Here is a 15699-nt window from a genome sequence, read left to right as displayed (position 1 = left end):
TTGTCTTGTTGTTGTCTTGCCCTGGCAACCAAAAACACACTTCTTTTGTGACTTTTCGCGACGCTCTCGCTCTGATCAGTGAATGCCTGTGCTCTCTCAGTGCTCTGCTATACGGGAGCGCCCGCTCTTCCGGCAGAAGTGCCTTTATAAGGAAATTCCACTCCATCTAACGTCACACAGAGCCATACTCAAAAAAAAAAACTTTCCAAAACTTGTGACAAACCGGAAGAGTTTTTTTTTGGAACAAAAATACTCCTTCAAACGTACAACTTAATTTTTTAAACTTTGTCCATGTTTAGCATGGGAATCCAACTCTTTAACAGTGTAAAAAACTCAGTATGCAAGAAAAAGCATTTCACCCCCCCCCCCCCCCCCCCCTTAATTGATGGACTGGAGTCTTGTGGACTATTGTGTTGTCTGCGTAGGGCACCAACTCCCAGGGGGCACCATCTCAGTTGCTCAAAAAAAAAAAGGGACAGTCTCTAAAGTTACATGAGATATTGGTATACACCTTTCTAACGTCAATAGCATTTGAGGAAAATGACTTACAGTCATACAAACAACTGTAATTACAGTCATACAAACAACTGTAATTGTTCTAGGTGTCAACTATAATGCAGACCTTTTACATTTCTGATATTAAAATAAACTGTAAATAATATGTAAATTATGCTACTTTTTCACAACGAATGGGCTCAAACGCAAATTTTATGCTCAATAGAATTTGAGGAGAAAGACTTCCAGTCATAAAAACAACTGCAATGTGTTTTAATAAATATAAAAAATGTATAAGATGTGCATTGAGGTTGACACCTAAATGCACATCTTATACATTTTTTATATTTATTAAAATAAATTGTAAATCATTTAGGTAAAAACGAGGACCGTGTATCACTTCCAGGCACATTCCTGTGAAATGTTTTTTTTTTGTTTTTGTTTTTTGGCTGTTGACTTTAATAAGTTTTAATGTCTGAAATAATTTCACCACCACCAACACATCTAATATTCTCTCTGACTTTCCAGGTTCCCTTACGAAAATTAGCCATGATTTTAACAATAACACCAAAAATCATCGTTCTTGTAGCCATGGTATGGTAACTGCAAATTAACCATGGTTTTGTTACTTCAAATAATAATTTACAAAGAAGTATTAATATACTGTGATATTTTGTTGTTGTTGTTGCTATAAGAACAGACCTAAGGCATCAATAGCCTTTAAAATGGCTTAAAATTTATTATATAAAAAACAATGAGGCAGTAATGATTGGTTAATAACACTGTTGAAATACATAATGTAGGCTAATACAAAATAAAGAATTTATGTATATAACATGTTATTATAAATGCCTGCAAAGGGAGCCATATGCCATGTAATTGCTGCTGTTACACTTACAGGACAATCAGATCCTTGTTTAGGCTATTGGCCAAACATTTAATTCAAATATTCACTTAATCTTTCATTTTAGCCCATCTTTTTGTTATAGATGACACAGCCTTTATAATTTCTTCAACAAACAACATGTGGACATCACAGCTCTTACAAAAATTAACCATGATTTTCATCATAGTAAAACTGCTTAATTTTCTTTTTCAAGATTTCTGAATGCTTGAGACTATAAAATAAAGTTATAGCCATAGGTAAATGCAGAGAGCTACATTTGTAATTTGTAACTTTTTTTATTTTAATTTTATTAAAGTTCTATTTTCTCCCTAGTAGCGGGGCACAACAATACAATCCTGCTTAGGGCACCCATTTGGCCAACAGCGGCCCTGATTGTGTTGTTTTTATCAGCTGCTTTTTTTGAGTTTTTTTTGTGGGAAAACTGGATACAAAAAGCAGCCAGTTTTAAGAAGTGCCCTAAGAAAACCTTATCTACAGTGGTATCCTTACATTAAAGACTTTCTTTGGTGTGTGCAGCTGGACACAGCCTATAGCTCAGTCTCAGCAGGGTTTCCAAAGTTAAAAAGTGAAATCAAACCAAGTCTGTGATCCAAGCCTTGCTATAGCTCAGAGCGACAAGAAATGCTGTTCTCCTCAAAACAGCAAAGGCACTGGAGAGCCGTGCCTGATTAGTGATTATCTGTTCTGAATAATTAAATCTAAATTAATATTTAAATACGCAAATGTATTTACAAAGAAACAAACTGCCCACTGCATTAAAGAGCAGACCAATAGTGTAATCTATCATTTATTTAGTAGCACTAAACTGGATATCTGAATCTAATTTGGAAACCTCCAAATGCATGCTGTCATTACCAAACAGTAAAAAATAATATGAGTCAAGGGCACAAGGATTTCTCTTAAAATATATCTGGATAAAACTCCCCTAAGCTGATTTAAACAAGCTAGGTAGAAGTTCATATATAATATTGGATTAATCTTTACTTATGGTGAGGTAACGGTGACATCAGATATAACAAGAAGGTTATGAGATATGTAGGTTTTTAACTTACTTTAGCATTTTATGATAGATGGTCTTTGGTTTAATTGTTATATTAAAAAAGAAAAAAAAAGTGGTTAAGTTATGTTACTTCAAAATACCATCAACATCCATGAGTTCAGATGTGTCCTATTAACAAGGTTGGATGCCTTTTATTTATCGTTGAACAGATTTGCATTGATGTTTGTTTCCATGACATTCTCCAAGGTTAGTATCGATTTCAGAGGCTTGATTTAGAGAAGAATTAGATAAGTTTGACAATATTATTGATTGCAGCTCAGTCAAATGTACAGTGTCCTGTCTTTACACCATTCATCCCATGACAAACCCAATGAAAACGTTCGCAATCCCAAATTTATCTGATCCATACACATATACACAACCCCATGATCAAATTAAAGTGTCTGTTTATCCCGCCACGTTTTTGTTAAAAGTATAAAAGCAATCTTTTTTTTTTTACTAGTAATGTGTCATCATAACCCAATGAAAAGCCTTTTCAATTTCACCAAAAGTGAATTATAAGGGCAATTTTAATTCTTAAATTCAGCATAAAATGGAAGTTGTGGCACTGCGTTGACTTCACCACCATACTGTGACATGCCTCCATGTGAAAAGGCTATTGAACAAGAAAAAAATAGAATTGGACTTGATTTTATTCATTGGTTCCTGATTGAAATGTTGAAAAGTGAGCACTACATACTAGAATGGCGGCACATATGAGATTGGTTTAACTGAAGTGTGGAATTACATACATTAGCCAAGAGAAATTAGCATATTACAGGAACATTACATGTACTGATGTCTAATATTTATTTAGAGCACAACAAAACCAAACTCTTCAGTGGTGCATGTAAATGCCCTTACCCTAGTATTATCTGCATCTGATACCGAGCATTATGGTTAAAGTACTCAATCCCAGTGTTTTCAACAGCCTGTCTTAGGCCTATTATTTATCGCCGTTTCTTGGAAAGGAAGTATAATGAGCATCATCAGACTGATGAGAAATATAATTAGTCAGATGGGGAAGATTTCTGACATAATTACAGTGGCTGGTTCTGTCCACTCGAATTAGAAATCAAGGAAATTTGTTGATAGAGTCTGAGGCGATGGGGTCCCATCGTGCACAGAAAATTGGACGTTTTCCTGGAACGAAACAGACAAAAGTTTAAAAACTGACACGAGTTCGTTAGAAGTTGTATGCAGAGGTAATGCAGTATTGAAAACACAAATGAATTCAGCCCTCACCGCCTTACTGAGAAGGACAACTACTGAAACCCCATAAAGAATTGGTTTGAATTCATTATTCAAATCATCTTGATCTGCAGAACACAAAATTTTCTTTTTAAATGTACAAATCTCATTTACCTTGTAATTCACATCTTCATCTTTAACGTGTACTTCATTTTGCTTCTCTATAAAGGGAAACTTAACCATATGAAATGCTGCAAAATGTCTCGCCATTAATATCTCTATCTTTTTTGTTCTGCTTAAAACCGTGAAACTCCATTTCATGGTGTTGTGTTAAATAGCCCATTTTCCCTATAGTGACTCATCATGCTTGCTTTTAACTTTACAAAATCAACAGCTCCTTCAACCAATTACAAATTATATCATTATTCAGTATTCTTTAGGTTTGACAGGTTTTTGCTTAAGAAATTCGATGGACTGGACATTCTGGAGCTGTTTTTATTCAGTAAAAGGTTCATTGCCAGAAGAAATATGGCAGAATCAAACTTTGGGATTCCAAGATATTGCTGGTCTTCTACAAACATCCACACTAGCAGCAGGCATAACAGCTCCCTGCTGAAATGTCCTTATTTTTGATTGGTCATAGCTCGCGTCAGTACCATATCTCTGCACAACACATTGTTACTTAAAAAAACTTTGGTTTTTGAACCGCAATTCTAGCAGTAGCTTTAAAATCTTTTTTCTCTTCTTTATCAGTTAAAAAAAAGAAACAGTAAGGATATTGAAGCAGCGTGTTGATAATTACATCCATCATTTTTTTATGACCTTACTTGTTTTGTTTTAAAGGTTTGGAAATTAAATGGGTTTCAGTAACTCAGTGTATAAATGCTGAAACACAAGTAGGTAGGCAAATGGTAAAACATTTTGTAGTTTCCAAGAGTTAAGTGTTTTAAACAGCTTTAATTTACTATAATTATGCATTTAAACAAAGGACCTGCTAGCAATACCATTGTTTTTACTGCTTATACTTGAAGTTATGGATACTTACAATACGTTTTTTTTATTCATTCTTTCTTTCTTTAGTTTTTAAAGAAATTATTTTATTTTTCGGATAGAATGCATTACACCAAAATTAGACATTTTATAATTGATATTTTATAATGTTGCCTTTTAAGATTTTCAATTTAAAAAAATGTTCTTGTAAGAAATTTAAAAAATAAACAATCCTGAACAAATATATAAGTTTCCACCAAAATATGAATCATATTGTTTTCACCATTGATAATAATATGGAATGTTTCTTGAGCAGCAAGTCATCATATGACACTGAAGACTTGAGTAATGATGCTAAAAATTCAGATGTGCATCACAGGAATAAGTTATATATTTATTTAAATTGTAACAATATTTAATACAATTTTATAAACATGAAAAAATCGACCCCATACTTTTGAATAGTGCATAAAGCGATCAAAATGATCCACATTCGATTTTTTTTTAAGAAACTGCTTCCCAATTTTATCTTTTATTTTTTCATTATTATTAATTTAACAATGTGATTATAAACAAATGTTTAAATTTCTCAATCTTTATTTGTTGACTTCCCAAGTACTTTATACAATAAAAATGAACTTCATTATAATTTTCTATCACAAAAAAACATTTAAAACATTTTATCCAGATATTTTTATTAGTATTTTTTTTTAATTAGAGAAGTTGGGAAATTAATTATTTATGAGACCTTGTGGTAGTGATGCAAATCATACAAATATGTAAATGACATTGCTGAGCCTCACAAACCTCATTTATGGGGAATGTACATGGAATAAGAAAGAAATTAAATGACATTATAGAGAAAAAAAAAGTTTAGATTTTCCCATGGCAGATGATATATTGGGCAGAAAAACATCCTTGCAATCATATTGCAACATGCATAACAAGAACATTTGAAGAACACATCAGCTGCTGCATAGCAATGTCCTAGCAACATTGTGCCGGAATGGACAAATGCCACTCACGTTCTCTTCAGAATATGTAAAAATCTGGTTATTGACTCAAAATAGACTTAAAAATATGTTTTGCCGCTTGAGTGCTCTCCACTAAAAGCAGCATGCTGAAAATACACAATATTCAATGGTTTGAGGCCTGGAGTTGTGGTCACAACCAGCTTTGAAGCGGTCAGGCATTTGGAACAGATGTGAGAGGGATTGTGACTGGAATATATTTCTCCTTTTCTCTTCATAAACCCATAAACACCCAAACATTCGAGGGCTCTGAATTCAGGAAGGCATACCTGATTTGCACTTCAAATCAAATCCCAGCTAATATTCCTTCAGCTCAGATGAAGCATGGAAAAACATGATCTTAGATCAGCGCTTCGAGTCATCTTTGTGTCTGACAGTTCGTGGATGTTTGGATTAGCAGTTATTGTTTGAACTTGAACAACACAAAAGGACGAAAGTGTCAACAAACTGATTAATGGTAATAGAATGCATCCTGAAGATTATCTTGTTTTTGCGCTTTTTATCTCAACAATAATTTACGGCGAGATTGCAAAGTCAAAGCGGAATGATCCCAGTACAAATAAACAGCTGAGTTAGCCATCCGAGTTCACTAACAACAGTTCCAAGGAGTCTGTTGAAAGTCTGGCTGGGATACTGTGTGAACCTGAGAGCCGCGTGCTTTGAATCCCAAACAGTTTTACAGCAGCCCCATTGCGGTTCTGCTAGATTTTATCGCAAAACACGCCCACCTTATTACCATCAGTCATGCCACCCGATTTCAGGGGTGTAATATTTCTCCGTTATGTCTCTTGTCATGCACAACTGTCACAGATTTTGCAAAACGGATCGTATTTGCTCATTTGAACACTCATTTGTTTGTCAGAAGACATCTTGCATGACCAAGAAAAATCTGGTTTACCCCCCCAATGTTTGCTGCATGTATCTGAACACACCCCGGCGAGCATCTGCACGTGTCCATCCACATCAGGAGGTTGACCCGAGAGGCCTCTCACCCGGTGTGTGCACCTTTCTTGTCTCTCCGTCCTGTTTATTCGACTCATTATCCATCTCAAAGGCCTCCTGTGGCTCTCTCCCAGATGCACGCCTGGATCAATGGACTCGGGATGGGTGGAGCTGAATCGTAATGTTTGCCAGCCTGCGGACCGGCACACACACCATAGCGGGGTGGATCAATGGAAACTTCGCCGTGTGGAGATAAGAGAGGACATCTTGTAGCGACTGCCCTCTTCTTTATCACCCTCCTTTCCTCACTGATGAGCTTTAAAGTTGCACTGTGTTAGCAAGATTTAGCCACATGGCGTAAAGCCTGAGTTTAAGGGCTTAGGGTGGCCCAGGTTCAGAATCCATTTATTTCTGAGCATAAAACTGCAGCATCCAGTTCTAGGATTTATCTTGGTATCTCGAAGAGGAGATTGCTAGAAAACATTGCGTTTTAAGGGAAACGCCTGCTTATCGGATATTACCATCGTGACAGCACACAAATATCATTTTTTTTTCTTTCCTTGTCCACCAGAGAACATTGGCTGTGGGGAGTGTTTCTGAAGTTAACTGTTTAAGTGCTTGCTGCTCCGTCTCAGAACAACCGAACAGAGGCTGATCCAAGTCTTGAGGAAAATTTTATGCAATACAGCGTTTATCAATAAAAAATTACATTTTTGACTCTCAGGAGGAGGAATGTGAGATTTACATTTCTTCTCTAATTACAGTCTGACATGCATTTATCTTGATTGGGAGACATTAAAATGATTTAAATTAAAATCTTTTTTATATATACTTGAGGCTACAAAGACTGCATCTAAAATCGCATACTCTCTGAGTAAGTCTTTTAAATAAATTGCTTTATTAATCAGAAAAAAACAAAAAGTATGTTCTATAGTATATAAGTATATAGTATGTGTGTAGAATGAATGTAGTCTGGATGAATTACATTTGTCCTGTTGTCACTGTTATGTGACCTATCAGCGTTAGTTCACTTCACTGTCAATCCTCCGCTGTGGCCTCATGGGATAGTAAAGTGTCCATTGGATGCACACTTTGGAAAGTCAACGGAAGTAGTAGGTCATTCGGAGACTTTTTGTCTACTGTTTTATGAATACTGTGAATTCGGACATACCACTCAGTTCATGGACTGCCTATGGTAGGGAAGTATGCGAATTCAGATGCAGCCCAAGAGTTTATGAAAGTCCTCTATCCCTTCTTCATATAGTGATATTTAACCTAATTAAAACACAATTTCTGGCAGATATATAATGAGTTAATTAGTCAATCATGAATGAAGTGGTTTGGACACCTGCGTGGTCAGTAACGCTGTCTGTCTCACTTCTGCACATTACAGCCAATCTGCTGCTGATTGAGAGACTAATGACTTTATAATAAGACAAGACCTGAGAGTCTATCTTAATGGAAATCGCCAAGAGCCCATGAACCAGTCTCATTTCAATGCTGCTCAGCCTTTATTTACTACTTCTCTGGTTTCGAATGAGGGCTGCACAAGATGGTGATGTTCTCAGGCGATTTGGAAGTGTTGCACAGCAGATTGGCACAGACATTTGAATCTGATAACACTTTGAAGTCTAGATGGGGGAACTAAAGATAGACATACCTATTCTCAGATCAGATGGATAAATCATTGGTAGACGTTTATGGATTGTCAGTGGATTTCTGAAATAAGTCATATTTTTGCAGGAATACATTTAGTGTCAGTTTAAAACATGTTTTTCTCAGTTTTGGTTTGCTTTGAAATATTTTTTTAGTTTGTGCTGATATATTCAAAATTCAATGTATTTTTTTCATGTTTAAAAATGTAGGCAAATGTATAAAAAATAAATTTTGGCATTTAAAAAGCATTAAAAAATTTTCTAAATTCTTTCCTTTTATAATTTGTTAGAAAATGCCATGCCTTTCAAACTAATCAATTTATTATTTTACTTTTAACCACATTTTTAAACATGTCTATTTGTAAGCTTGAACAGTTATTTATTTACTGTTTTGTTTATAGTTTAGAGTTGTTGAAATGTCGTTTTAAATAACAATCTTAGTCCTCCATAATAAAACTTTGAATTTGTTTGAGTATATTTATAAGTTAATGTCTATATTAACAGTTTGCTCGGATAAATCCTGGTTCTTTTTCCTCTGTGAAGAACTATAAGTGTTCAATGAGACGTAACAATAATGCTCTAAATGACCATAATGCCTTCTATTAAGATTTTATGCATGCCAATGTTTTCTGCATCAACTGCAACAACAAACGCGGTGTGGTTGGCTGAAATTTACAATATGAAGTTTTACAAAACCAACTTGAATTAACAGTATAAAAAAAGAAAGAAAAAAAAAGTTTTCTGAACTACTGAACTAATGTTAGTTTTCCAATTTATTTTACCTTTATAATACAATGATTACTACCTTAAGTGAAAGCCACATGATATATCAAAGTAGCTTTTCCATAAGCTGGGGTAAATGCAAATATTTATACCTATACTTTTATTCCCATACTGATTTTATTTTTTTTTTAAGAAAAAGAAAAGAAGAAGCGGACATTACTATTTCAATCAAACAAACATCAAATGTAAGTGTTCACAGATTTCTGGTAAGTTGACGTTCTTTTGAAAGAACTCTCTAATTTACCATTACAAATCTAATGTAAGGGAAAATAGACTTAAATACTATACATGTGCCACTATTTGGTAATGCATGTAATGAATATGCACAATATTGTTATCGTGGACACTTATAAATACCGTGAATAATTATATATTACAAATTATTCCAAATTTTTAATGCATTTTAAGAACACTTTTTCCATCATCTAGTAAAAACTACACTACATGCCCTGGATATTGTTTGAAAGTGTTTTGATTCTTTCTTGTTCGTTCACACTTTACATTAGCGCTTCATTAGTTAACATTAGTTAATTCATTAGTTAGAATGAAAAATTCTTCTGAACATTCATTAATCTTAGGTATTCCAATGTATAACATGTTGTTAAAATCGAAAGTTGCAACTGTGTCATTTAATGAGCTAACATGAACTAAGAGTTTAACAAAGATTACTAACTTCTGTAGCAAGTGTAACTATGTCTCATTGTGAATTTTAATGCATTAACTAAGGTTTACTAATGAGATCTTATTGTAAAGTGATACCTATTGATCTTTATAGTTCTTTTGCACTTTAAATTGTGTAAAACGTTTAACTTTATATATTTTTCTGTATTGCTTTATTGCATAGATATTTTTGTTATAAGAAAAAAGTTATTAAACATGTTATACTGTATTATGACCAAATAAATGTAAATATTGTGATTATACCGTGATAAAAGCATTAGCAATTAAACGCTACATGAAAATTTGATATCGCATATCCCTAGCCTTAACCAATTAAAATTAACAACAGATTTTTTACATTGCATTTTTACAGTCTTTAACTGATAAAATTACAATCTAGACCACAATATGTTTTTTTATATTTTTATCCTCTAACATGCATGATATGATATGTTTGTTCCTGTAGCTCAACTGGTAGAGCACTGCGCTAGCAAGCAAGCAAGCGCAAGGTTGGGGGTTCGATTCTCTGGGAACACATGATATGTAAAAATTGATAGCTTGAATGCACTGTAAGTCGCTTTGGATAAAAGTGTCTGTTAAATGCATGAATTTAATTTTAATTTTTAATTTTTAATAGATACTGGTATCTTGTGAGTGGTACAGAATTGGTTGAGATATGAGCTGACCGCAGTATGTTCTGAAGTGTCCAGCACTCGCTCACCAACCTTGCAATCTGTGATGCTGTTCACTGCTTGTTTGGTCGCAGTAGAATCCTGGTCTTATAACACACACACACACACACAGATGGGCTTAACTCGTTTATTCATAAGGGACCTTTGATCTTTCTCCAGTGGAGTCACATGCTTCGAATCTAAGGGGTCACCAGATGCCAAAACTGTCGGATACTAAATTCTTTTTTGCTACATGCGAGGCTCTAAATGGCTTCTCTGTAACCTTCCACTTGTGTAAATACAAGACATAAATAAGCACAAGCGTTCCCACGTCCGATTCGCACTGTGAAGTTGACTTCAGATGTTACTGTGATTTTATTTTTACCATTTAGGTTTTTTTGGAAGCTTTGCTAATTTCATGTTTTTTGTTTTTCATTTATTTATTTCCATGTTCTGACTTAATTACTACCGTAATGTGTATCACCACTCATTAAAATGATATAAAAAGCTGCCGAGCCTTCAAAAGAATATGCAACTTAGCTTCATTAAAATTTGAAACTTACATCAGTGTGGCAGGGCTTCATTACTGTCATTATCAATTATGCAGGCATTGAGATGTGCATCTTATTGAGAGTGGCCGGCTGTGTTTTGCATGCTGTCTGCCTAGCTTGCTTCTTCTCCGCACTTTCGAAATGCATATCCATATAACATCCTTGTTCAGAGAAGGTTTTTTTTTTTTTTTTGCCAACTAAGTAACCAATCTCATTGTGCCTAATCAAATATGTCATGTATGCTAATTTGAGCCTCAAACCGCCGACAGTTACTCAATATTCATTTCATCATGCTAATGAATGATAGGTTTGCATTCACCTGGCTATGGATTAATGGAAGCCAATCAATACTCCTGAATAAAAGATATTTGATTGCGTCTTTGTTTAGCATATGATGAACTTCAGTTTGGATCTATTTAATTGAGCAATGTTTGACATCTGTTAGACTAGAATGAATAAACAAATGAACGTCCTGACCTGTATTGATGAATTGGTTTTAAAACAGGAAAAGGTTTTTGGTTCCCTCTGTTAACTGAATTCAGTTTGCCCGATAACTGTTAAGAAAAAATCAAGGAAACCAGTTTTGATGTTTGAATATATTTGTGTGTATATTCAACTTTCTAATTTCATATGCATTTTGAAAGATTTTTTTTTGACAAGAGATAATACAACTTCAAAGACTTGTATGTGGATTGAAACTGAGATGAGGTAAACTTTTCCCTTCGTAGTGTAAAATATGTCATTAATGTAAATGGCATGGTACAAGAGAGCTTAAGCCCCAACCCCTGAAGTTAAATCATTTTATTTCCTCCCAAAACGTCATTAGTTTGTTGCTATGCATTGCGATATAAGGTTATTTGATTGATAAATTCAAATCAGCTTTGTTGAAGGTGATTCAAAATAGTTTTTCAAATACATATAGACACACTGTGGTCAAAAAGACTTTGCTAAAAATGCTTTTAGAGAGGTAGAGGAGGAAAATGCAGCTTGTCTGCAATTGTTTTCCATAAGTGGGGAGGAATAGATTTGTTGTCAAGGATGTGCAAAGTGGGCGCACTTTGAGTGCTTCAATTGTGATGGGGATTAATTTGGGAAATATGCCTGTACTAACATTGAAGCTCCAAGATGTACACTGTTCAGTCACTAAAAGCAGAGTAATACAGACGTTGTTATAAAATACTTTGTTAAGAGGTTATGAAATGCCCAAAGTGATTTAAGCAGGAAATTGGTGCACCATTAACTGAAGTGGTTATTTTAAATAATGTACTTAAACCTTGCTCAAAATATTTTTCTGTATCGAAGTATTTGCATACAGGGAGACATTTTTAAACACCAAATACAACTCTAGCTGCCTTTATGTTTACAGAATTATTATTTAATATGTATGTTTCCCCACATTTTGGGACCAGAATACATATACAGGTGTTTTAGTAGCATTTATTAAATTTATTCTAATTGCATTAATTTCTCTGTATATTTAAATTTATTGTATTATCTCTTTTAAGACACTTTTCCCCCCAGGAGATTGATTAAAAGGATTTGTATCATTATTAAAATGATTACAAAAATGATGATGATGGTTATTATTATCATATTTCTTGCTTTTTCTCTGAGCCCATGTTTAAGATAGACTTTTGTACCCAACAGACAGATCAAAAGAATGTAATAAAATAATAATAATTATTATATTAATTTTATTATAATTATAAAAAAAAAACTTTAATTATAACATAATGTTATTATATTTCTTGCATTTTCCCTGAGCCCATCTTTTTTTAGACATCGTTTTTATTTGTCTATTGGGTACAAAAATCTTTTTTTTTTTTTTATTAAAAAATAATAATAATGTTTATTTATTTATTGTTGTTATTATTATTATTTTGCATTTTCTTTTAGCCTGTGATTTTTATTTTTTTAGACATAATTTTGATTTTGATTCTTTTTATTCGTTAGTATTATTATTAGTAGTAGTAGTAGTATTAATATTTTGCTATTTATTTTGTAAAAATATACATCTATAAGGCGAATCTCTATATCTGTACCCAATATATTTGTAGTTGATGTGATACATTTGTAATGAATTATAAGTTTCATCTCAAGCTGTAATATGTATTGTGTGGTTATGATAGACAGATGAGGTATATGATTATTGCTTTCAAGAACTTCTGCATTTTTCTAGTCATTTCATTTAGGTGTTTCCTGTTGCTATCCTCATTTGGAGCTCAGCAGGTTCAGTCACCCTTTAGGAAAGCTATTTAAAATCACATTCCTATTCATTTTCATCTTCAGTCAGAACATAATTAACAGAGCAAAACTAAATAAACGCTGCAAAACAGCCCTTTTAAACATAATTATAGAACATCGCCGAATTATCAAATATAATCAACAAATACCAGACCTTTTTAAGAGCATGTTTAATAAGTCATTGTAGAGGTTATATTTGTTAATCAGTAATTTTATTAATGCCCACTTCTCTTGTTTATTTTTATTTATGAACCATTTCTGGAACAAGTTACCTTTTCATTTCTCTGTCACAGCTTGTGCGAATCCCTGTCAGGCAGTTCTGCTAATTACTGGAGTCTTGATGTCTAATTATCTTGGATTTTCTCTGAGCCCATGTTTCTTACATTTGTTTTTTTACCCATCATAAAAATCAGAAAGATTATTTTTTAACTAACTTGCTTTATCTCCTACTCGTCTCAGCCTTTGATGTGAGTAGCTTTGTGGATGTCACCTTTGATCAGTTGATCACAATCAGGTGAAATTCTGGAACAATGACTTTGTTTGTGAAGGACCAATAGAAGACATACATTGTGATTTGCTTTTGCTGCTTTTAATTGGTTTATTGTACTCACACTATTGCAAGCATTTTGGACGCTCTCCAGGGTCCTGAAATGACCTGGCTCGACTCGAATATACAATTTGCATCATATTTGAATTGAAGCAGCTTTTGAAGCCTGTGTCCAGTGTTAGAATCTCTGTAATACTTGTTTCTGATTGGTCAGGCACAGGAATTTTGTTTATATATTTGTGTATAATGAGCACTAAACCACATATTTCACCATTGACAGTGCATGGCAAAATACCAGTGTTATTTTCATGTTATTCATATCACTCAAAATTAATTGGCGTCATCTTGCTACTCAAAATGTCCTCTCTGGTAAATTGGCCTTGGAGGACTTCAGTTATTAATTTTATTGAGAGCATAAACCTTTTTATGGCTTGAAGAGCATTCACTCAAGCAAAGATAATGAAAACTTTCTTAGAAGTTTTTACAGGAAAAGTATCTAAAAAATGCTTTGAAAAGGCTACATTTACTTCAGTGGCAACACTATATAAAATACAATGATTTGTTTCAGTAAATGTATCTTTAATACTAACAGATTTCATTTTAGGTATAAATAAGTTAAATGGGGTGGATCTGCCATTGCAGTTAAATAGTATAGTGTATATTAATATTTATTCATGTATTAATGTTTTGAATAAGAAAGATTTTATTTTTATATTTTGGTTTTCATTTTAAATTTAAATTAAGTTTCAGTTTTGTTATTTTGACATTTAATTCCTTTTTAAATATTTCTATTTAGCTTTTCCAATGTTCTGTTTAGCTTTATTTCTTTTTAGGTTTAGTAATTGTAGTAATTCTTCTTTAAATTAATTAGTTGCCATGGCAGCATTTCTAATGTTTACATTTAAGTAAAGGTTCAGTTCATTTAAAACTAATTTTATTTCACTTAACATCTATTTTGCATAGTTCTAATTTTTGTTCACGATATTACCATTTAACACCAATTAATTGTGACTTGAACAAGGTTTATTTTGCAATAATGACCAGCTAACTGTACATTTATTCCTTATATACATAAATAAAGGGATTGAACGAAATATAAATATCTCATTCAACACCCTGTATTTTAAATGTGCGTAGGAGTACAATCTTAACTTCTTTTGCAACATCAGTTGGAATCTTTCCAGACGTATTCATCCTTGATGATTTGATTCAGTCGACATTGTGCTGATGCTCAAAGTCTCACATCTCTTCATTGTGTGCATTAATCATTCACATTATTTCATTCTTCAAACATGATTTGAATATTGAATCGCCCCGATGCATCAAGCAGGATCAGCTTCGCTTAATCTTTCTGTCTAGCTTTCTTTTTTTTTTTCGTTTTTACTCACATTCTCCATCTTTTCTCTCCCTCACACACAAAGTAATTCTATCAGCAAAGGCTATGAAATGAGGCCTCCTTGTAAAGTTGCTTGCCAATTCCATTGTCAGCGCTCTGAATCTTTTATGCTTTCTAAGGTCCCAGGAAGCTATTTATCTTGTGAAAGCCCATGCAGGTCAATCCAGTAAACAGATGTTGTATGGAGATGATGAATATGGGGTTAGTTCACTTAGGTTATATGAAAACCTCACTGTATTAACAGTACTTGAAGATGTTGGGTCTGTTTTCATGGCGCAAGGACATTTGGCTTCAGTGAGCACAGATTCTTGCGGTATTACTGGAGGTTTGAGAGCTCAAGTGAGATGCTACAGTGTGGATTTCATTTTGGGTGCATGAGGCAGTCTGGAGGCTAAGCTGCCTCTATCCTTGGCGTCACTGATCAGAGTCTCAGAGGAGAAATTGTTTATGTGGCTGCATCTGAGTGGAAGCCATTTCCCCCCTCATATCTTGCCAACAATCAAACTCAGGATGAACAACAAACACACACACACACACACACACACACACAAACTCAGTCCAGTCAGCTATTGCGAGAGAGCTCTGGGAGGATTGATT

General features: G+C 33.8%; 1 long non-coding RNA gene across 1 annotated transcript in view; it reads left to right on the top strand.

Moving 5' to 3' along the window:
* The window catches only part of LOC127947277 (uncharacterized), a 56149-nt gene that overhangs the window by 303 nt on the left and 40147 nt on the right, over positions 1-15699 (top strand). The gene's annotated exons all lie outside the window — the stretch shown is intronic.

Source organism: Carassius gibelio, chromosome A25 (assembly GCF_023724105.1).
Source record: "Carassius gibelio isolate Cgi1373 ecotype wild population from Czech Republic chromosome A25, carGib1.2-hapl.c, whole genome shotgun sequence".
Taxonomy (NCBI): domain Eukaryota; kingdom Metazoa; phylum Chordata; class Actinopteri; order Cypriniformes; family Cyprinidae; genus Carassius; species Carassius gibelio.
This window is presented reverse-complemented; position numbering and strand designations above follow the sequence as displayed.